The sequence below is a fragment of the Stenella coeruleoalba genome (genome assembly GCF_951394435.1).
Source record: "Stenella coeruleoalba genome assembly, chromosome: 5".
In the NCBI taxonomy this organism is placed as follows: Eukaryota; Metazoa; Chordata; class Mammalia; order Artiodactyla; family Delphinidae; genus Stenella; species Stenella coeruleoalba.
Window position 1 is genome coordinate 88,599,778 of NC_137150.1, and position 23,114 is coordinate 88,622,891.

At 39.3% G+C, this 23,114-nt stretch overlaps 1 protein-coding gene across 1 annotated transcript in view; it reads right to left on the bottom strand.

The window, feature by feature from the left end:
• Positions 1 to 16,311, bottom strand: part of LOC307186545 (uncharacterized protein) — a 1,017,825-nt gene extending 1,001,514 nt beyond the window's left edge. Inside the window, exon 1 of the transcript XR_013828391.1 lies at positions 15,754 to 16,311. The gene's annotated coding sequence lies outside the window, so the exon portion shown is untranslated. The remainder of the gene's footprint in view (positions 1 to 15,753) is intronic.
• Positions 16,312 to 23,114: the final 6,803 nt, after the last annotated feature.

Here is a 23,114-nt window from a genome sequence, read left to right on the forward strand (position 1 = left end):
TGAAGTATTTAGGGGTAATTTGGCAACATGTCTGCAATTTAATCTCAAATGTTTCAGAAAGAAAATAATGATATATGGGAGAAAATGAAAAGAAAAATGTAGACTGTTGATACTTAGGAAACCTGGGTGAAGGGTGTAGTTCTTTGTATCATTATTAATTTGTATTTGTCTTGCAAATCTTCCTTAAGTATGAAATTATTTTAAAATAAAATGTTAAAAACTGACAAACGTCAGGGGATTTGGGCAAAGGGTATATGAGAGTTCTTTTTATTATTCTCGCATTCTTTTCTGTAGGTTTGAAATTAGTTTCCCCCCAGAAAAACACAGGTAATGGAAACATCGGGAGGATGAAGGAGAGATGCTTCTTTGGGTCTGGCCTAACCCAGTTGTTCATACTCAACACAGATGCACGGGATGCCTATCCTGTGCCAGGCACTGTAGTAGTGTCTGAGGACGTAGACTTGAATAGAACAGGCATGGTCTGGAGCTTGTTAGCATTAGGGAGTCCAAGGTGGCCAGCCACCTCCGTACTAAAGTCCTTGATGATACCGAACAAAAGGAAAGGAGAATCTGCAGTAGTAGGCATCCCACTTAAATCTCTGGATAACAGCACTGTTGTTGTGTAAAGCCCTTAAGTACATCCAGTTATTTTCTGAAAATTACTTGTGCAGCATTTCATCTAGAAAAGATTCATCATCTAATTCCACATCACAAAATCTCATGTCCAATAGTGTCACTTGTAGAAAGAAACAGCAACAACTTTATAAACAAACCTTACCCCCTGTATGGATTAAATGTTTGTGTCCCCTAAAATTCACATGTTGAAACTCTAAACCCCAATGTGATGGTTTTGGAAGTAGGGCCTTTGAGAAGTGATAAAGGTTAGATTACATCATGAGGGCCCTCATGATGAGATTAGTGACCCTATAAAATGAGGAAGAGGGACAGAGGGGAAAGGCCATATTTGTCCACAGTGAGATGGCAGCCATCTGCAAGCCCTGAAAACAGCTCTCACCAGAACCCAGCAGGCTGGCACCTTAATCTCTGACTTCCAGCATCCAGAACTAGGAGAAAATAAATTTCTGTTGTTTAGGTCACCTAGATGGTATTTTATTATGGCATCTGGAGTTGATTTAAGACATTGATTTTTCCTCTTCCCTTTCCAATTCAGGATCCAATCCAGGATTGAACATTGTACTTAATTGTCATGTCTCTTTGAATAATACCTGTCAGCATTATGAACAAATAAGTGAATTAGAAGGGAAGTGGCTACAAGGGAAGCTTTACAAAAAAGATTTTTCTTTCAACTAAAATAATAACAATTATGGCTAACTGTTTTTTAGATTTTTTTGTTTCTCATTGCAACTTTCTTAGAAAGTAAAACTCTACAGTCATTTCGTGGGCAAAAAGAAAACAAATGTAAGTCTGAATGTCATGAATGTGAAAGAAGGGAAGTTATTTTTCCCTGACACAATGACATACTCTAAGTTAGCAAACTTCAGTGCAGCACAGCTGGGGACAAGGCTATGGTAGAAGGGAGTGATGAAGCCAATATGAATAAAAGAAAGGCAGGAAAATGGTTGCTTCTGCCAGAAACTCAAAGAAGGCCAGGTCCTGGGTCTACTGACTGTCTTCGGCTTTGCAATACCACGACTAACTCTTTTTTAAAAACACTTACTAGACACTAGCCAGTGTGTTAAGTGCTTTAGGAAGCTTATCTAATTATATCCTCCCAGTAATAACATGAAGTGGTTTCTGCTTTTACTTCCATCCTCTCATTTGTTAATAGCTTACAGAAGTGAAGTCACTTTCTCAAAGTCATAGCAGTATTTAAGTGGTAGAGTTAAGGAGAATTCTCTAGAACAGTGTCTTTTAAATATACACACAAGTCACTGAGGGATCTTGTTAAAATGCAGATACTGATTCTGTATGTCTGGAGGAGGACTATGGTTCTGCATTTCTAATAAGCTCCCAGGTGATGCTGATGCTGTGTTCTACTAAACACACTTTGAATAACAACGTTCTGGAAGTATATAACAGCTAAGTGTGCCTGGCATATAAGTGCCCACTAGATATTTCTTGAATTATTTAACAAATTAGGAGAGAAAAAGAGATTCTAAAAATCTGTTGTTGACTTCATTCTTAATCAGCAAGTCTTGATTGTTACAGCTTTTCTTCACAAGGATGTTATAAAATTAAATATTTCATGGGAGATCTGGAAGATTTTCAGGTACCAGATTCTACACAGTTACAAAGGATACAATGCTGGAAAGCTGAAAGCAGACCATCACCATATAGAGAACACTTTACCTGTAGGTGTGTCTACTTAGTTGTAGTGTAATGTCAGCAGACTCTATTCTCTTCTCCTCCTTTTTCCATTGACCTGGCTGGTGAGAATGTTAGGAATTAATAAAATGTCTCACCCTCTAACTATCATATGAGGCTACAAGGGCTGCAAAAATCCTGTCAGGAAGAGAAGATTCACTGGGGACAAAGTTGAAGATCAATGATAGCCAGCATTCCTACTTAGGGTATGTGGATAGAAAAACTTCACATCAAAGCAAGTCACTGATATGGCAACTGCACATTATTGTTTTAGAGTATAAACTAAGTATAAGTACGGGTTAGTGTGTAACAACTTCCAGAAAGAGATCAGTTTTGAAACTCTTAAATACTCCTATTAACAGTCTAGCCTTTTTTAAAAAATCGCTCGAGGTATAAATGGCATGCCATAAACCGTACATCATATATTGAAAGTCCAATTTTATAAGTTTTGACAAATGTATACACCCATGCAACCATCATCAAAATCAAAATGATGAACAAATCTTTCACTCACCTACCAAAAATTTCCCCATGACCCTTGGCTATCCCAGCCTATCCCCATGACCCTTGGCTATCCCAGCCTACTCCCATTCCTAGGCAACTGTTAATCTGCTTTATATCACTGTAGATGAATTTGGGTTTTATATGTACTTTTTTTTATCTGTATCCCTTCACTTAGCATAATTATTTTCACATTCGTTCATTTTGTTGCATGACTCTGTAGTTCACTGCTTTTATTGCTGAGTAGTTTTTCCTGTATGGCTATTCCAAGGTTTGTTGATGGGCATGTGTATTGTTTCCATTTTTTTGATATTACAAGTAAAGCTGTTATGATGACATTGTCATTTTCATCTTAAAAGTTAACTTTGGGGCTTCCCTGGTGGTGCAGTAGCTGAGAGTCTGCCTGCCGATGCAGAGGACATGGGTTCGTGCCCCAGTCCAGGAAGATCCCACATGCTGCGGAGCGGCTGGGCCCAGGAGCCATGGCCACTGGGCCTGCGCGTCCAGAGCCTGTGCTCCGCAACGGGAGAGGCCACAACAGTGAGAGGCCCGCGTACTGGGGGGAAAAAAAAAAAGTTAACTTTGGGTCTTTAAAAACTCTTCCATGTCTCTATTTTACTGTTTTTTTAAATGTGAGATGGCAGTATATTTTATTTATTTATTTATTAACATCTTTATTGGAGTATAATTGCTTTACACCGTTGTGTTAGTTTCTGCTATATAACAAAGTGAATCAGCTATATATATATATATACATATATCCCCATAACCCCTCCCTCTTGTGTCTCCCTCGCACCCTCCCTATCCCACCCCTCTAGGTGGTCACAAAGCACCGAGCTGATCTCCCTGTGCTATGCGGCTGCTTCCCACTAGCTATCTACCTTACGTTTGGTAGTGTATATATGTCCATGCCACTCTCTCACTTTCTCCCAGCTTACCCTTCCCCCTCCCCATGTCCTCAAGTTTATTCTCTACATCTGTGTCTTTATTCCTGTCCTGACCCTAAGTTCATCAGAACCATTTTTTTTTCAGATTCCATATACATTTGTTAGCATATGGTATTTGTTTTTCTCTTTCTGACTTACTTCACTCTGTATGACAGACTCTAGGTCCATCCACCTCACTACAAATAACTCAATTTCATTTCTTTTTATGGCTGAGTAATATTCCATTGTATATATGTGCCACAACTTCTTTATCCATTCAACTGTCGACGGACACTTAAGTTGCTTCCGTGTCCTGGCCATTGTAAATAGTGCTGCAATGAACACTGTGGTACATGACTCTTTTTAATTATGGTTTTCTCAGGGTATACGCCCAGTAGTGGGATTGCGGGTCATATGGTAGTTCTTTTTTAGCTTTTTAAGGAACTTCCATACTGTTCTCCACAGTGGCTGTATCAATTTCATTCCCACCAACAGTGCAAGAGGGTTCCCTTTTCTCCACACCCTTTCCAGCATTCATTGTTTGTAGATTTTTTGATGATGGCCATTCTGATCGTTGTGACGTGACACCTCATTGTAGTTTTGATTTGCATTTCTCTAATGATTAGTGATGTTGAGCATTCTTTCATGTGTTTGTTGGCAATATGTATAAGTTCTTTGGAGAAATGTCTGTGTAGGTCTTCTGCCCATTTTTGGATTGGGTGGGTTGTTTGTTTCATATTGAGCTGCATGAGCTGCTTATATATTTTAGAGATTAATCCTTTGTCAGTGGCTTCGTTTGCAAATATTTTCTCCCATTCTGAGGGTAGTCCTTTCATCTCATTTATGGTTTCCTTTGCTATGCAAAAGCTTTTAAGTTTCATTAGGTCCCATTGTTTATTTTTGTTTTTATTTCCATTTCTCTAGGAGGTGGGTCAAAAAGGATCTTGCTGTGATTTATGTCATAGAGTGTTCTGCCTATGTTGTCCTCTAAGAGTTTTATAGTGTCTGGCTCTACATATAGGTCTTTAATCCATTTTATTTTTGTGTATGGTGTTAGGGAGTGTTGTAAGTTCATTCTTTTCCATGTAGCTGTCCAGTTTTCCCAGAACCACTTATTGAAGAGGCTGTCTTTTCTCCATTCTATATCCTTGCCTCCTTAGTCATAGATAAGTTGTTGACCCATTAATTTGAAGTTTATGGCTCTGCTATTCTCAGAGAGCATAATTTTAGAAATATAATTTTCAAAAGAAATGATAGCAGTAAATTCCTCCAAATGGGGATTACAAACACAACCATCCTGCTATGTTCACTAATGTGATGTCCAGTTGAGTCCTAACTCTATGAGGAAGATCCAGAAATAGTATCTTAATGTGAATATGGTCTTTGGGGCTTTCAAAAACCTAGCAGCTAAGGACAAGTTCAAGAACTAGGAGCGGGCTGTGCCCCCAATGCAGGAACATTTGTTACTGTCTTCTGTTTAGATGATCACCCCTCAACTTGGGCAAACACTATCCTTCAGACACTCCAGTTACTTTTCCATTACTTCCCTTCTCCTCAGATTTGCTCTTTACAATCATTTCCTAAGGCACAACAACCGTTTACTTTTACTACCTCTGGGTTCTCAATGCCCAGCCTAGTTTTTTTATGTTAAAGGCAGGCCCTAACGTACAACATTTTATCCCTCGCCTAGGTCTCGCCTGCCACCACAGTAGACGGACCATGCAGTTAAGATGAACCCCAGTTGTCCACTAGCTGGTTAGCTGTGGAAAAGCTATTTAACCTCTCTAAGGCTCGGTTAACTCATCTAAAAAGATGAGGATAAGATTAAGATTTAGAATTACTATAAGATTTTATATTAATTCATTTAGTCCTCCCCAGAGCCATATAAAGTAGGTATTACCACTCCCATTTTACAGATGAGGAGATAGGTGCTGAAAGGATGAATAACCTGCCCAAAGTCACACAGCTACAAAATGGCAGCCTGAGACTGTAGGCATATGGCTGAGGTACATGGCTCCTGGGTATACACTTTATATCTCTCTGCTCTACTGCCTCATATACTGTTTAGTTAATATTATTTTTACTGCTTGGGAATTTAGGGTAGTGGTCAGATTGTAACTGAAATGTTTAGCTAAAGATGGGCCTGACGTTTACAAAGAAAGAAAAGTAATAGAAGCCTCTAACCATCATGGGAGTAATTCATTCACTGCTACATTCATTTAGTAAATGAGGGCTAGGCACTGTTCTAGAGGATGAATATGTAGCTATGGATGAGACAAAATTTTATGGGTTTACCTCTGTACCTTTTCACATGCTACTTCTTTTGTTGAGAATGTACCTATACACACACACACACTGTAGTCTGGTCAATCCTCACTTTCTCTGCTCAGTATAGTAAAACACAACTATTGCTCGAACTATTCTGAATTGCTACCTTCTGCACACATCTCAGATTCCCTAATTAAACTCAAAGAGGAACAAAAGAAGAACATTTTTAAAAAATGATAAAGAAAAAGGATGCATTTGTGGAGGTGCCAAAGGAAAGAAACCAGAAACAAAATTTGAGATGAAAAGACAGTATTAAAGAAAAGAGTGAAAACGATGAGACCACGAAGCAGTTTAGTAATATTTTTAGTACCTGAAGGACTTTTACATGGAGAATAAAAATAGACTCTTCTCCTTAGGGAGTTATAAGGGAGGAAATTGTTTTCAGTGAAAGTGGTAGAGAGAGAGTCAGCTAGCTTTTATTGGGCGCTTCCCATAGGCAGGGCATAATCACTACTATCAAGGGGCTTACAATTTAACAGGAAAAACAGCTTGCACATAAAAAGATGACTAGTAATCAACTTAATGGAACAGACTACAAGAGCTATGAATGCAGAGAAGGGAGAGATTTCAATGAATTCATTGGCTGAGATAGAAAGGAAACACTTCACTAAAGAGATAAAATGGTAGAGTCTTAATGAAAACCAAGGACTCAGGCAAAGGGAAGAGCAGTAGAAAATGGCATAAAACATGATTGGAATGTCTGAAAAATGCATTTTTAGAGGCTCCTCCCTAAAGCCAACTTCACTTCTCCACCAGAACCTGTGCCAGCAGCAAATCTCTTCTCTCCATTTTTTCTCTCCTCTTTTCACTGGATAATTTCATCAACATTGTTTTCTATAGTCTAAAACACAAAACCAGAACTATTTCTGCTCTAGTTTTTGTTCCATCTCTCCTTTTTTCTCTTCCAGTTTTATTGAGATGTAATTGACATACAGCACTGTATAAGTTTAAGGTGCACAGCGTACGGATTTGACTTAAATACATCATGAAATGATTGCCACAAGTTCAGTGACTTTCCATCATATATATATATATATACATATATATATATAAATTAAAGAAATAGAAAAAAAATTTTCCTTCTCATGAGAACACTTAGGATTTACTCTGTTAACAACTTTCATATATAACATTCAGCAGTCTTCATTATATTTATCATGTTGGACATTATAGCCTTAGTATTTATTTATCTTATAAGCAGAAGTTTGTGTGGTAACTTTTGACCACCTTCATCCAAGTCCCCCTCCCCCCACCTCCCGCTTCTGGTAACCACAAATCTGATTTCTTTTTCTATGAGTTTATTTGTTTTTGAAGTATAACTGACCTACAACACTACGATAATTCCTAGTATACAACATAGTGAGTCGATACTCGTATATGTTTCAAAATGATCACCACGGTAAGTCTAGTTAACCTCTGTCACCATATAAAGATATTACATAGTTATTTACTATATTCCCCACACTGTACATTTCATACCCGTGACTCATTTATTTTATAATTGAAAGTTTGTACCTTTTAATTGCCCTCACCTATTTGTGTCCTCCCTTTCTCCTTTTTCTTACAGGAACATTTTTTGAAATCATTGTCTATACGCTCTGTCTCCTATTCCTCTCCTTGCATTCTCTCTAGATCCCACTACAATAAGGCCGACCTCACACCAAACTGCTCCAATCAGGCCTCCAGGGACATTTGCATGGCTAAATTCAGTGGTCAGTTCTTGGGCCTCATCTCACTTATCTGACTCAGTTGATGCCTCTTTCCATGAAATGCTTTCTGACCTGGCTCTCAGGACACCAAGCTCCACTCCCTTGGTCATCTCATTCAGTCTCATGGTTTTAAATATCATCTATATGCTAATGACTCTGACACTAATACCTCCTCCTTAATTCCTCACTTGTGTATCCAACTACCTGATACCTCTCTGTAAATGTTCAAAGGCATCTCAAATTTAACAAATCCAGGATTACATTTCTAACATTCCTCACCCTCTTCCCGTAATTCTACTCATTTTACAATGTTCCTATTGCTATCCTTGATAAATGGCAGCTCTTCTTCAGTTGCTCAGGCCAAAAATCTTAAGAGTCATCATTGAACTCATCTTCTTCTCACCCTGCATCCAGTTCAGTAAATCATGATAGCGCATCTTTCAAATATATCCATAATTTGGAGTTCCTTTCAATACCTCCTACTGCTATCTAAGTCACTACCATCTCTCACCTGAATTATGACAAAGCTACTAATTGGTTTCTCTGTTTACACTCCTCCAGGCTACTCTCAACACAGTAGCCAAAACATCCACATAAAATGCCAGTCAGACCAGGGCGAACTTTCACAAATGCCTCCAGTGCCTTTCCAGCTCACTCACAGGGAAGAGGCAACGTCCTTTCTCTGACCTACCACACTCACAGGGTCTGCTCTGCCGATTTTACTTCTCTGACCTTGTCTAATGCATTCAGATTTGTTCACCCCGTGCCAACCCCTCTGGCCTCTTCTCCTTCCTAGGACACACCAGGCACGTTTCTGCTTATGGGCCTTTGGGCTTGCTGTTTGTTCCCTCTGCTTAGAAGGTGCTTCTTGGGAATTCCCTGGCAGTCCAGTGGTTAGGACACCGAGCTTTCACTGACGGGACCTGTGTTCGATCCCTAGTCGGGGAACTAAGATCCTGCAGGCTGCAAAGTGGCCAAAAAAAAAAAGAATGTGCTTCTCTCTTTCAGGTATCCACATGGGTAGACTCCTCAGTTTCTTCAGAACTCTGTTCTTATGCCGCTTTCTTAGAAAGGGCTTTCTTGACCACCGATCTAAAATTTTGAACTCTTCCCCAAATTTCCTAACTTCCTTCCCTATTTTTCCCCTTAGCACTTATTAGTTTATCATACAATAAAATTTACTTATTTAGTTTATTTATTAACTACCCCAGCTACCTACCTAAGCTAGCGGGACTTCCCTGGTGGCACAGTGGTTAAGAATCCACCTGCCAATGCAGGGGACACAGGTTCGATCCCTGGTCCGGGAAAATCCCACATGCCGCGGAGCAACTAAGCCCCATGCACCACAACTACTGAGCCTGCGTTCTAGAGCCCGCAAGCCACAACTACTGAAGCCTACGCACCTAGAGCCCGTGCTCCGCAACAACAGAAGCCACCACAATGAGAAGCCCGCGCACCGCAACGAAGAGTAGCTGCCACTTGCCGCAACAAGAGAAAGTTCGCGCACAGCAACCAAGACCCAATGCAGCCAAAAGTAAATAAACAAAAAATAAAATAAATTTATAAAAAAATATTTCTGGGGGGCTTCCCTGGTGGCACAGTTGTTGAGAGTCCGCCTGCCAATGCAGGGGACACGGGTTCGTGCCCGGTCCAGGAAAATCCCACATGCCGTGGAGCGGCTGGGCCCGTGAGCCATGGCTGCTGAGCCTGCGCGTCCAGAGCCTGTGCTCCGCAACGGGAGAGGCCACAACAGTGAGAGGCCTGCGTACCGCAAAAAAAAAAAAAAAAAAAATATATATATATATATATATATATATATATATATATATATTTTTTTTTTTTTTTGGAAAAAGAATCTAAGCTAGCTCCTTGATGGCAGGGCTTTACTGCTGTGTCCCCAAGTACTTTGACAGTAACAATAAATATTTTCTCAATGAATGAATGTTGGCAAACATTCACTGTAGTATTCACATATTAAATAGAATTTCTATTCAGGAATGAATTGTTTCATATAGCCTATAAGCCAAACTTAAAACTGAAGAGTTTCTTTTTTCCATGTCACATCTTCAACTTATGCATTTGGCAGGCTATAAAAGGAATAACCTAGAGATAACTTTTTATTAATACCTTCTCATTATTGCCTATCGAAAGTGATATTTTGTCATGCATTTAAGAAAACAATGATAATGTTATCATATTTATACTTCAATGGCTTTTGGTGATGTAGAACATATGCATATTAAACTAACTGGGTGTGAAATTTGGAGGATTGTTTAAATCTCTTCAAGAAAATAATCCATAAAATAATCTGCATACTCTCCAAAATAACAATACTGTATTACATTAAATCTAAGGTGCCATTGATAGTATAGATCACCATTATATTATCCATCACTAAGAAAAAGAAAAATTACCACTCATTTAATTATGAAAAAATGTTTTTCTATCACTTAGAATTTTTATTTTATGCCTATTTAAAACGTTTTTCGGATTTACTTGGACATAAATTTCTATCATATAGCATTTTTGCACTTATATAAAAAGCATGACGTAAGTGAAATAAATCTGTCAAGGTACTTCTAGTATTTCGCATTCAAAGCCTAACTCGTTTGAATCACTTCTCAACTTGGTCTCATTGATGCCCATGTTTTTCCACCAATTTCGTCCATTTTGCCAGCAGAGCAATAAAATACTCAACTGTGACCTCTGGGCACTTTCCTGATCTTACTATAAAGTGTCAGTATATGGTTTCCAAACTACGAGCAGGAGTTATACAGTCTTTTTCAAATATTCCTGAAATGGCCTGTTGATTGAAACTTTGAGTTGCAGTTTTGCAGTCATGCCACGAGGAATAATCTGAGACTCCCATGTCCCAGCCATGGTAACAAGGTCATGTCTGCCCCTCTCGTTGACAGTTATTATAAGATACCCTAGATTGTGAAGCACACCTCAATTTTAAAATGTTAAAATGTGCAAAAATGTGATACATAACATATGGTAACAAACTTCACTTTGCTTTTGTTAGGTACCAGTAGGAAAATCACCCTGTTTGGTTTTGGTATGAGTGCACTGCTACTCTCCTTACTAAGTGCTGTGACACACAGACTCTATCCTTTATTCCTCAATGGCATGGAAAGATTTTAGTTTAGGCAATAGACCTTTAGACTCATGTGGATGTTGCTAACAGAGGTTAATATAAGAGAGCTAAGGTCAACAGAAACAGAAGCCCCATTCAGGCTGAACCACATGCAGAGAAAATATCATAACTTTAGTTAAGACGGATGTCATGGGTCAATTTGGTTTTGCGTGACCACTTGTAAATATAAGATTCTGTGAATCTTCCAGATTTTTTTTCTACTGAACTAAGTTATAAGAGCAAATGGCTTAAATAGAGAAATTTAGGAATTCACAGTTTAATATGCTTATGTTAAAAAAAGAAAAAAATTCATATTAGATATTATTTAGCATTTATTGAGTTCCTTAGGTCTTACAACAGGTTATGAAATACAGTATTAAAGGTAATCCTATAATCCTCGGGAAAAAATGTTGACCTTTTCAACTCTAGCATGAAAAGATGGGGCTGTCTGTATTATAAGTCAATTCACACTCTTAGAAAATCCATTAAAATAGCTGGATATAACGTTCAAATCTCTTAGACTCCTTTGGTACAAAACAGGGATTAGAAACCTGACTATAGAGAATGTTTTAGACCTGTGCATGCTTACTCTTAAATTCGAGGTTGCAAGAGTGTTCCCTGATGAAGAGAGCACTGTAATATTTTTCCTTCTAGCATAATAGCGCAATAATAATAAATATATTTATACTTATTTAAATATCTAAATATATTTTAAAATATAAACATATTTATTTAATAAATATTGTGTATATTTATATTAATATTTATATATTGTATGTTATAAATATTTATATAAAATATTGATATTTAAATAAATATATTTATTATTAGATAAAATAAGAAATATTTAAATAAATTTATCTGATACATAAGTGTCTCTTTGTATTCCAGGGGAAGGGAAGAAACTAAAGATAATTGTCAGTATTCTACTAGGCTCTTGACAGGGATCATCTCATTTCATTCTCGCAGTATATTTATGAGATGGGAGATTTTGGAAACGAAGGCTTGAGAAACCTAGGTCTCATGTCTGAGACCATGAGGCTAGTGGAAGCAGGGCTGAGACTGGAACCCAGTCTGCTTAGCCTTCTCAGTTTATGCTCTTTACTACCTCACACCTGCTAACAGATTATTAGGCTACCAAAAGTGATGCTTTCTGCCCCCATATAATCCTAGAGCTCTCAAAGAGAAATAGCTTTTTAAAAAGTCAATCCATATTGAGACACAGGCAGAGGTTCTATTTCTATCTACCTTGCTGATAAGTTGAACAGTCTAGTTACTGGTTTCTAGAATGCTCTCTGGCCGTAGGTTGCTTTGCTGACACTACTAATTAGACCCTTTCCCAGGACCGAATCCAGACCATCCGGGAACCTTCAACCTCCCCTCTTCACTCTACCACTCCCCTCTTTGCCTGCCCCTCTGCCTTCTCCAATACTGGATAGCTGGGGATGAAAAAACCTAATAGAAGAGACAGTGTTCCTGACCCTTAGTTTCAGAGCCTAGAGTCCTGGGGATTTACAATTGGGTTTATACCTGGAAAGATTAAGCAGCTTCCTGTAGCTTCACCCATAATTATGAGGAGTCTTGCAAATCCAACTAAAATTCAGGGTGTTTTAACTACAGTACCCTGCAGCAGCCATGCTTCTATAGAACGGACCCCTAATTCTTTTCCAGATGCGATTTTTTCCCCTTGTTTCTTCTCATTCTATGTATTAAGACAGGAACAGGAAATCTCTTAGGCTTTCCTTCTCCCTCCCAGCTACTCTCTTTATAGCTCCCAATGTTGCCAGGTGTTAGCAACAAAATTGAAGAGGGACAATTAGAGTCTCTCGGAGCTGTTGTTACTTAGGGTGCATCTAATATTTTACATTAGCAAGTTGCAGTACAGTTGCCTTTATTCAACTATTCCAGACATTTTAAAGATGCTGAATGATTTACTCTTTTCCAAGCCCCAAACAAAGCCTCTCTCTGTGCTGTGCACATTTAAGCTGCTAATACCAAAAGAATTGAGCCTGGGGGAGTCATGATTCAAACTGAAACCCTCCATTGAAAGTGCCTGTGCTAGCTGGAGTGTACTCAACTTCATGTTGTGATAAAGCAGATAAGTAGCTCTGCTTTAACAGCAACTGGAGCAAGTGCTTTAGACGGTAATTCCCACACCTTTAAAAGCAGGTGCACACGTTCATCAACAGGTTCAACTCATTTACCTAGAAAATGGGAATGGTTTTAATTAACAGATAACTTCTGAAAAAAATAAATAAATACAGACTGCTTTGGGGCTTCCTGGTGGCACAGTGGTTAAGAATCCGCCTGCCAACGCAGGGGACATGGGTTCAAGCCCTGGTCTGAGAAGATCCCACATGACGAGGAGCAACTAAGCCCATGCGCCACAACTACTGAGCCTGCACTCTAGAGCCCACGAGCCACAACTACTGAAGCCCGCGTACCTAGAGCCCATACTCTGCAACAAGAGAAGCCACTGCAGTGAGAAGCCCGCGCACTGCAATGAAGAGTAGCCCCCACTTGCCGCAACTAGAGAAAGCCTGCACACAGCGCAGCAACGAAGACCCAAAACAGCCAAAAAATTTAAAAAGACTGCTTTCTCTACTGTTGTTGCTTAATTAGCTTTATCACAGAAGAAAGCTAGAAACTCATAGCTACTAAGTTTCATAACCGTGACAGGAAGTGTGTCCTGGAGGGACAGGGGTCTCAGAATAACTCATGAACAAGCTTATATTTTGGCCAACGGGTTAGTTAGGGATATGAGTCATACAACCAAGTGCCGCCATCTCCTTTCAATCCTGCCGGTCAGTGGAAAAAAAAAAAAAGAACCAAACCACAAAAGGTAACTGAGTTTCCCAAAGTATAAATGGTCGTGAGGGCCTAATTACAACCCTGGGAGACATCTCATATTTGGAACTCAACAGACCTAGTTTGAAAGTTAGCCTGGAATTTGTAGACCAAACAATGGGTGGAGAAAGAGAGGAAGAAATTAGATTTCTCTGCTACTGTTTGCTTTGAGCTATTCTATGTGCTTTACAGTTAACTCTCACCAAACCCTTTGGGAGATACATATTTTTACACCAATTTAAAAGATGTTGCAAACAGGGTGTACAGAGCCTTTGACTTTGGTCACACACAGACACAAGGTGAACCAACCCCAGAACGATATACTAATCATCATGTGCAGGTGGAATGCACAGTCTGGCTTCTTTCCACTCTGCATGTTGAGTTTTGCTTTTTTTACAAGCACTATTCTGGGAAGGAAAAGAATTTAGCCTGTATTAATAATGTCTTTGAATACACATGTAGTTATGCTTAAATGTGTTTCAATTCTAAAAATTATAGAAGCACTAGTAGCAAAGAAGATGTGACTGGAAATCCAGAAATGAGAGCAAATCAGAATACCTCAGGATTGGAATTAGAAGAGACAAAAGATCATTTTGTGGCCTTCTACAAAAATTATCAGTTTATCAAATTATCAATTTCCTTTACAGCATTCCCAGAGAGAAATGTCACCACTTACTCCTAAATTGTGCCTCAGGTTCCCACCACTGAACTAGGAACTTAATTATTAACAGAAAATCAAATATGATATCTCCACATATTCCAGCCCCTACCCCCAATTCCCACTCCATGGTCCAAGTCCATTTGCACCAGCCCATTTTTGAGCAGTTGAGGGCAAGGCTCAGTTCCCAAATCTCACTGTGTAAAGTATTAATGTAAACATTAATCTATGTAGAATATAATTATATTTTAATTGCTCCAGGTTTAGCTAACCTGGGGCATTTACTCTCTATTCCATTTTGGTGGTGGTGGTAATGGTGGTATATGTGTGTGTTTGTGTGTGTGGAGGGCTATTGACAAAGGATGCTGCAAATTTAAAACTTTATGAAATTTCTGAAGATCTTTCTTAAACTAAAAAAGGTCTTTTAGACAAAACACTTCATTTTCATACTCCCAGGCTTTTAATACTTGAATTTCCTCATTTTCTTTACAATTAAAACCAGTGTGTAAATACTTTCATTTAAAATGCAGAAGGTTTGTGCTATTTCAGGCTTTTCAAGAGCTTAGAGAATGGTCGGTTTATTTACAGCTACCTCACATTGATTTTTCTGTCATCTTTAGGATTAACCGATTTGCGTCAAATACGATTTTTGTACTACCTGCATCAGAGAGAATTTCAAAACCTCAATAGAGAACTTAAAGAAATAAAAAATACATAGAGGCTTCCGTGAAGATGGCGGAAGAGTAAGACGCGGAGATCACCTTCCTCTCCACAGATACACCAGAAATACATCTACAGGCGGAACAACTCCTGGAGAACACCTACTGAACGCTGGCAGAAGACCTCAGACCTCCCAAAATGCAAGAAACCCCCCCACGTACCTGGGCAGGGCAAAGGAAAAAACAAACAACAGAGACAAAAGAATAGGGATGGGACCTGCACCAGTGGGAGGGAGCTGTGAAGGAGAAAAGTTTCCACACACTAGGAAGCCCCTTCGCGAGCGGAGACTGCGGGTGGCGGAGGGGGAGAGCTTCAGAGCAGCGGAGGAGAGCACAGCAACAGGGGTGCGGAGGACAAAGCGGGGAGATTCCCACCCAGAGGACCAGGGCCGACCAGCACTCAACAGCCCGAGAGGCTTGTCTGCTCACCCGCCGGGGCGGGTGGGGCCTGGAGTTGAGGCTCGGGCTTCGGTCAGAGCGCAGGGAGACGACTGGGGTTGGCGGCGTGAACACAGCCTGCAGGGGGTTAGTGCGCCACGGCTAGCCGGGAGGGAGTCCGGGGAAAAGTCTACACCTGTCGAAGAGGCGAGAGGCTTTTTCTTACCTCTTTGTTTCCTGGTGCGCGAGGAGAGGGGATTAAGAGCCCTGCTTAAAGGAGCTCCAGAGATGGGCGCGAGCCTTGGCTAACAACGCGGACCCCAGAGATGGGCATGAGACGCTAAGGCTGCTGCTGCCGCCCCCAAGAAGCCTGTGTGCGAGCACAGGTCACTATCCACACCCGCCTTCCGGGAAGCCTGTGCAGCCCGCCACTGCCAGGGTCCCAGGACCCAGGGACAACTTCCCCGGGAGAACGCACGGCGCGCCTCAGGCTGGAGCAACGTCACGCTGGCCTCTGCCGCCGCAGGCCCGCCCCGCACTCCGTGCCCCTCCCTCCCCCCAGCCTGAGTGCGCCAGAGCTCCCGAATCAGCGGCTCCTTTAACCCCGTCCTGTCTGAGCGAAGAACAGACGCCCTCCACCGACCTACACGCAGAGGCGGGGCCAAATCCAAAGCTGAGCCCCTGGGAGCTGTGAGAACACAGAAGAGAAAGGGAAATCTCTCCCAGCAGCCTCAGAAGCAGCAGATTAAAGCTCCACAATCAACCTGATGTACCCTGCAACTGTGGAATACATGAATAGACAATGAATCATCCCAAATTAAGGAGGTGGACTTTGGGAGCAAGATTTATGATTTTTTCCCCTTTTCCTCTTTTTGTGAGTGTGTATGTGTATGCTTCTGTGTGAGATTTTGTCTGTATAGCTTTGCTTCCACCATTTGTCCTAGAGTTCTAGCCGTCCGTTTGTTTTGTTGGTTTTTTGCTTTTTTTAATATTTTTTCTTTTTTCCCTCTTAATAATTATTTTAATAACTTTATTATATTTTATCTTACTTTATTTTATTTTACTTTATCTTCTTTCTTACTTTTTTCCTTTCTTCCATCCTCCCTTCCTTCCTCCCTCCCTCCCTCCTTTCTTTCTTTCTTTCTTTCTACTTGTACTAATTCCTCTTTCTACTTTTTCTCCCTTTTATTCTGAGCCGTGTGGATGAAAGGCTCTTGGTGCTGCAGCCAGGAGTCAGTGCTGTGCCTCTGAGGTGGGAGAGCCAACTTCAGGACACTGGGCCACAAGAGACCTCCTAGAGCCACATAATATCAAATTGCAAAAATCTCCCAGAGATCTCCATCTCAACACCAGCATCCAGCTTCACTCAACGACCAGCAAGCTACAGTGCTGGACACCCTATGCCAAACAACTAGAAAGACAGGAACACAACCCCACACATTAGCAGAGAGGCTGCCTAAAATCATAACAAGTCCACAGACACCCCAAAACACACCACCAGACATGGATCTGCCCACCAGAAAGACAAGATCCAGCCTCATCCACCGGAACACAGGCACTAGTCCCCTCCACCAGGAAGCCTACACAACCCACTGAACCAACTTTAGCCACTGGGGACAGACACCAAAAACAATGGGAACTATGAACCTGCAGCCTGCAAAAACGAGACCCCAAACACAGTAAGATAAGCAAAATGAGAAGACAGAAAAACACACAGCAGATGAAGGAGCAAGATAAAAACCCACCAGACCTAACAAATGAAGAGGAAATAGGCAGTCTACCTGAAAAAGAATTCAGAATAATGATAGTAAAGATGATTCAAAATCTTGGAAATAGAATAGAGAAAATGCAAGAAACAGTTAACAAGGACCTAGAAGAACTAAAGATGAAACAAGCAATGATGAACAACACAATAAATGAAATATAAAATACTCTAGATGGGATCAATAGCAGAATAACTGAGGCAGAAGAAAGGATAAGTGACCTGGAAGATAAAATAGTGGAAATAACTGCTGCAGAGCAGAATAAAGAAAAAAGAATGAAAAGAACTGAGGACAGTCTCAGAGACCTCTGGGGCAACATTAAACGCACCAACATTCGAATTATAGGGATTCCAGAAGAAGAAGAGAAAAAGAAAGGGACTGAGAAAATATTTGAAGAGATTATAGTTGAAAACTTCCCTAATATGGGAAAGGAAATAGTTAATCAAATCCAGGAAGCACAGAGAGTCCCATACAGGATAAATCCAAGGAGAAATATACCAAGACACATATTAATCAAACTGTCAAAAATTAAATACAAAGAAAACATATTAAAAGCAGCAAGGGAAAAACAAGAAATAACACACAAGGGAATCCCCATAAGGTTAACAGCTCATCTTTCAGCAGAAACTCTGCAAGCCAGAAGGGACTGGCAGGACATATTTAAAGTGATGAAAGAGAAAAACCTGCAACCAAGATTACTCTACCCAGCAAGGATCTCATTCAGATTTGATGGAGAAATTAAAACCTTTACAGACAAGCAAAAGCTGAGAGAGTTCAGCACCACCAAACCAGCTTTACAACAACTGCTAAAGGAACTTCTCTAGGCAAGAAACACAAGAGAAGGAAAAGACCTACAATAACGAACCCAAAACAATTAAGAAAATGGGAATAGGAACATACATATCGATAATTACCTTAAATGTAAATGGACTAAATGCTCCCACCAAAAGACACAGATTGGCTGAATGGATACAAAAACAAGACCCCTATATTTGCTGTCTACAAGAGACCCACTTCAGCCCTAGAGACACATACAGACTAAAAGTAAGGGGATGGAAAAAGTTAATTCATGCAAATGGAAAGCTGGAGTAGCAATTCTCATATCATATCTCAGACAAAATAGACTTTAAAATAAAGATTATTAGAAGAGACAAAGAAGGACACTACATAATGATCAAGGGATCAATCCAAGAAGATATAACAATTGTAAATATTTATACACCCAACATAGGAGCACCTCAATACATAAGGAAAATACTAACAGCCATAAAAGGGGAAATCGACAGTAACACAAACATAGTAGGGGGCTTTAACACCCCACTTTCACCAATGGACAGATCATCCAAAATGAAAATAAATAAGGAAACACAAGCTTTAAATGATACATTAAACAAGATGGACTTAGTTGATATTTATAGGACATTCCATCCAAAAACAACAGAATACACATTTTTCTCAAGTGCTCATGGAACATTCTCCAGCAAAGATCATATCTTGGGTCACAAATCAAGCCTTGGTAAATTTAAGAAAATTGAAATTGTATCAAGTATCTTTTCTGACCACAATGCTATGAGACTAGATATCAATTACAGGAGAAGATCTGTAAAAAATACAAACACATGGAGGCTAAACAATACACTACTTAATAACGAAGTGATCACTGAAGAAATCAAAGAGGAAATCAAAAAATACCTAGAAACAAATGACAATGGAGACACGATGACCCAAAATCTATGGGATGCAGCAAAAGCAGTTCTAAGAGGGAAATTTATAGCAATACAATCCTACCTTAAGAAACAGGAAACATCTCGAATAAACAACCTAACCTTGCACCTAAAGCAGTCAGAGAAAGAAGAACAAACAAACCCTAAAGTTAGCAGAAGGAAAGACATCCTAGAAATCAGATCTGAAATAAATGAAAAAGAAATGAAGGAAACGATAGCAAAGATCAATAAAACTAAAATCTGGTTCTTTGAGAAGATAAACAAAATTGATGAACCATTAGCCAGACTCGTCCAGAAAAAAAGGGAGAAGACTCAAATTAGTAGAGTTAGAAATGAAAAAGGAGAAGTAACAACTGACACTGCAGAAATACAAAAGATCATGAGAGATTACTACAGGCAACTCTATGCCAATTAAATGTACAACCTGGAAGAAATGGACAAATTCTTAGAAATGCACAACCTACCAAGACTGAATCAGGAAGAAATAGAAAATATGAACAGACCAATCACAAGCACTGAAATTGAACCTGTGATTAAAAATCTTCCAACAAACAAAAGCCCAGGACCAGATGGCTTCACAGGCGAATTCTATTAGACATTTAGAGAAGAGCTAACACCTATCCTTCTCAAACTCTTCCAAAATATAGCAGAGGGAGGAACACTCCCAAACTCATTCTACGAGGCCACCATCACCCTGATACCAAAACCAGACAAGGATGTCAAAAAGAAAGAAAACTACAGGCCAATATCACTGATGAACATAGATGCAAAAATCCTCCACAAAATACTAGCAAAGAGAATCCAACAGCACATTAAACGGATCATACTCCATGATCACGTGGGGTTTAGCCCAGGAATGCAAGGATTCTTCAATACACGCAAATCAATGTGATACACCATATTAACAAATTGAAGGAGAAAAACCATATGATCATCTCAATAGATGCAGAGAAAGCTTTCAACAAAATTCAACACCCATTTCTGATAAAAACCCTCCAGAAAGTAGGCATAGAGGGAACTTTCCTCAACATAATAAAGGCCATATATGACAAACCCACAGCCAACATCGTCCTCAATGGTGAAAAACTGAAAGCATTTCCACTAAGATCAGGAACAAGACAAGGTTGCCCACTCTCACCACTCTTATTCAACATAGTTTTGGAAGTTTTAGCCACAGCAATCAGAGAAGAAAAGGAAATAAAAGGAATCCAAATCAGAAAAGAAGTAAAGCTGTCACTGTGTGCAGATGACATGATACTCTACATAGAGAATCCTAAAGATGTTACCAGAAAAACTACTAAAGCTAATCAATGAATTTGGTAAAGTAGCAGGATACAAAATTAATGCACAGAAATCTCTGGCATTCCTATACACTAATGATGAAAAATCTGAAAGTGAAATCAAGAAAACACTCGCATTTACCACTGCAACAAAAAGAATAAAATATCTAGGTATAAACCTACCTAAGGAGACAAAAGACCTAAATGCAGAAAATTATAAGACACTGATGAAAGAAATTAAAGATGATGCAAATAGATGGAGAGATATACCATGTTCTTGGATTGGAAGACTCAACATTGTGAAAATTATTCTACTACCTAAAGCAATCTACAGATTCAATGCAATCCCTATCAAACTACCACTGGTATTTTTCACAGAACTAGAACAAAAAATTTCACAATTTGTATGGAAACACAAAAGACCCCGAATAGGCAACGCAATCTTGAGAACGAAAAACGGAGCTGGAGGAATCAGGCTCCCTGACTATAGACTATACTACAAACTACAGTAATCAAGACAGTATGGTACTGGCACAAAAACAGAAAGATAGATCAATGGAACAGGATAGAAAGCCCAGAGATAAACCCACGCACATATGGTCACCTTATCTTTGATAAAGGAGGCGGGAATGTACAATGGAGAAAGAACAGCCTCTTCAATAAGTGGTTCTGGGAAAACTGGACAGCTACATGGAAAAGAATGAAATTAGAACACTCCCTAACACCATACACAAAAATAAAATGGATTAAAGACCTATATGTAGAGCCAGACACTGTAAAACTCTTAGAGGAAAACATAGGCAGAACACTCTATGACATAAATCACAGCAAGATCCTTTTTGACCCACCTCCTAGAGAAATTGAAATAAAAACAAAAATAAATTAATGGGACCTAATGAAACTTAAAAGCTTTTGCACAGCAAAGGAAACCATAACAAGACCAAAAGACAGCCCTCACAATGGGAGAAAATATTTGCAAATGAAGCAACTGACAAAGGATTAATCTCCAAAATTTATAAGCAGCTCATGCAGCTTAATAACAAAAAAACAAACAACCCAATCTAAAACTGGGCAGAAGACCTAAATAGACATTTCTCCAAAGAAGATATACAGACTGCCAACAAACACATGAAAGAATGCTCAACATCATTAATCATTAGAGAAATGCAAATCAAAACTACAATGAGATATCATCTCACACCAGTCAGAATGGCCATCATCAAAAAATCTAGAAACAATGAATGCTGGAGAGGGTGTGGGGAAAAGGGAGCCCTCTTGCACTGTTGGTGGGAATGTAAATTGATACAGCCACTGTGGAGAACAGTATGGAGGTTCCTTAAAAAGCTACAGATAGAACTACCATATGACCCAGCAATCCCACTACTGGGCATATACCCTGAGAAAACCATAATTCAAAAAGAGTCATGTACCAAAATGTTCATTGCAGCTCTATTTACAATAGCCCAGAGATGGAAACAACCTAAGTGTCCATCATCGGATGAATGGATAAAGAAGATGTGGCACATATATACAATGGAATATTACTCAGCCATAAAAAGAGACGAAATTGAGCTATTTGTAATGAGGTGGATAGACCTAGAGTCTGTCATACAGAGTGAAGTAAGTCAGAAAGAGAGAGACAAATACTGTGTGCTAACACATATATATGGAATTAAAAAAAAAATGTCATGAAAAACCTAGGGGTGAAACAGGAATAAAGACACAGACGTACTAGAGAATGGACTTGAGGCTATGGGGAGGGGGAAGGGTAAACGGTGACAAAGCGATAAAGAGGCATGGACATATATACACTACCAAAAGTAAGGTAGTTAGCTAGTGGGAAGCAGCTGCATAGCACAGGGAGATCAGCTCGGTGCTTTGTGACCGCCTGGAGGGGTGGGATAGGGAGGGTGGGAGGGAGGGAGATGCAAGCGGGAAGAGATATGGGAATATATGTATATATATAACTGAATCATTTTGTTGTGAAGCTGAAACTAACATACCATTGTAAAGCAATTATACTCCAATAAAGATGTTAAAAAAAAAATGAGGCAAATAAGGCAGAATGTTGACATTCATGGTAAATACACGAATTTTTATCATATTATACCTAAATTTTAAATTACTCATTTTTTAACTTTTAATTTTTGAAACAGTTTTAGACACACAAGAATTTTTTTGAATAGCACAAAGAATTTCTATATACTCTTCACCCATATTCCGTAAATGTTAGCAATCTTGCATAACCACAGTACAAGGGTTAAAATCAGGAAATTATTATTGATACACCACTATTGTCTACTGACCTTCAAATATAAATATTTTTTAATTTAAAAAATCTTGCCATCCTACAATTCATGTCATTTAAAACTGAACGCTGGGAGTTAACTTACAGAGTGGCTCAGCCCAGTTGCTATCAGTGAGGAGAAAATGTATTATTCCTGGGCATGAACGCTACCTATTTAGATATTCTGTACAAGTGATGGAAAAAATGTCTCCTTTTCCTGAAGATATGCAGGAGAGATGAGGGTCATATAATTGATACAGCTCAAGAGAATGTTTAAAAAAAAAACAAAACTACAAATAGAACTACCATATGACCCAGCAATCCCACTACTGGGCATATACCCTGAGAAAAACCACAATTCAAAAAGAGTCATGTACCAAAATGTTCATTGCAGCTCTATTTACAATAGCCCAGAGATGGAAACAACCTAAGTGTCCATCATCGGATGAATGGATAAAGAAGATGTGGCACATATATACAATGGAATATTACTCAGCCATAAAAAGAAACGAAATTGAGCTATTTGTAATGAG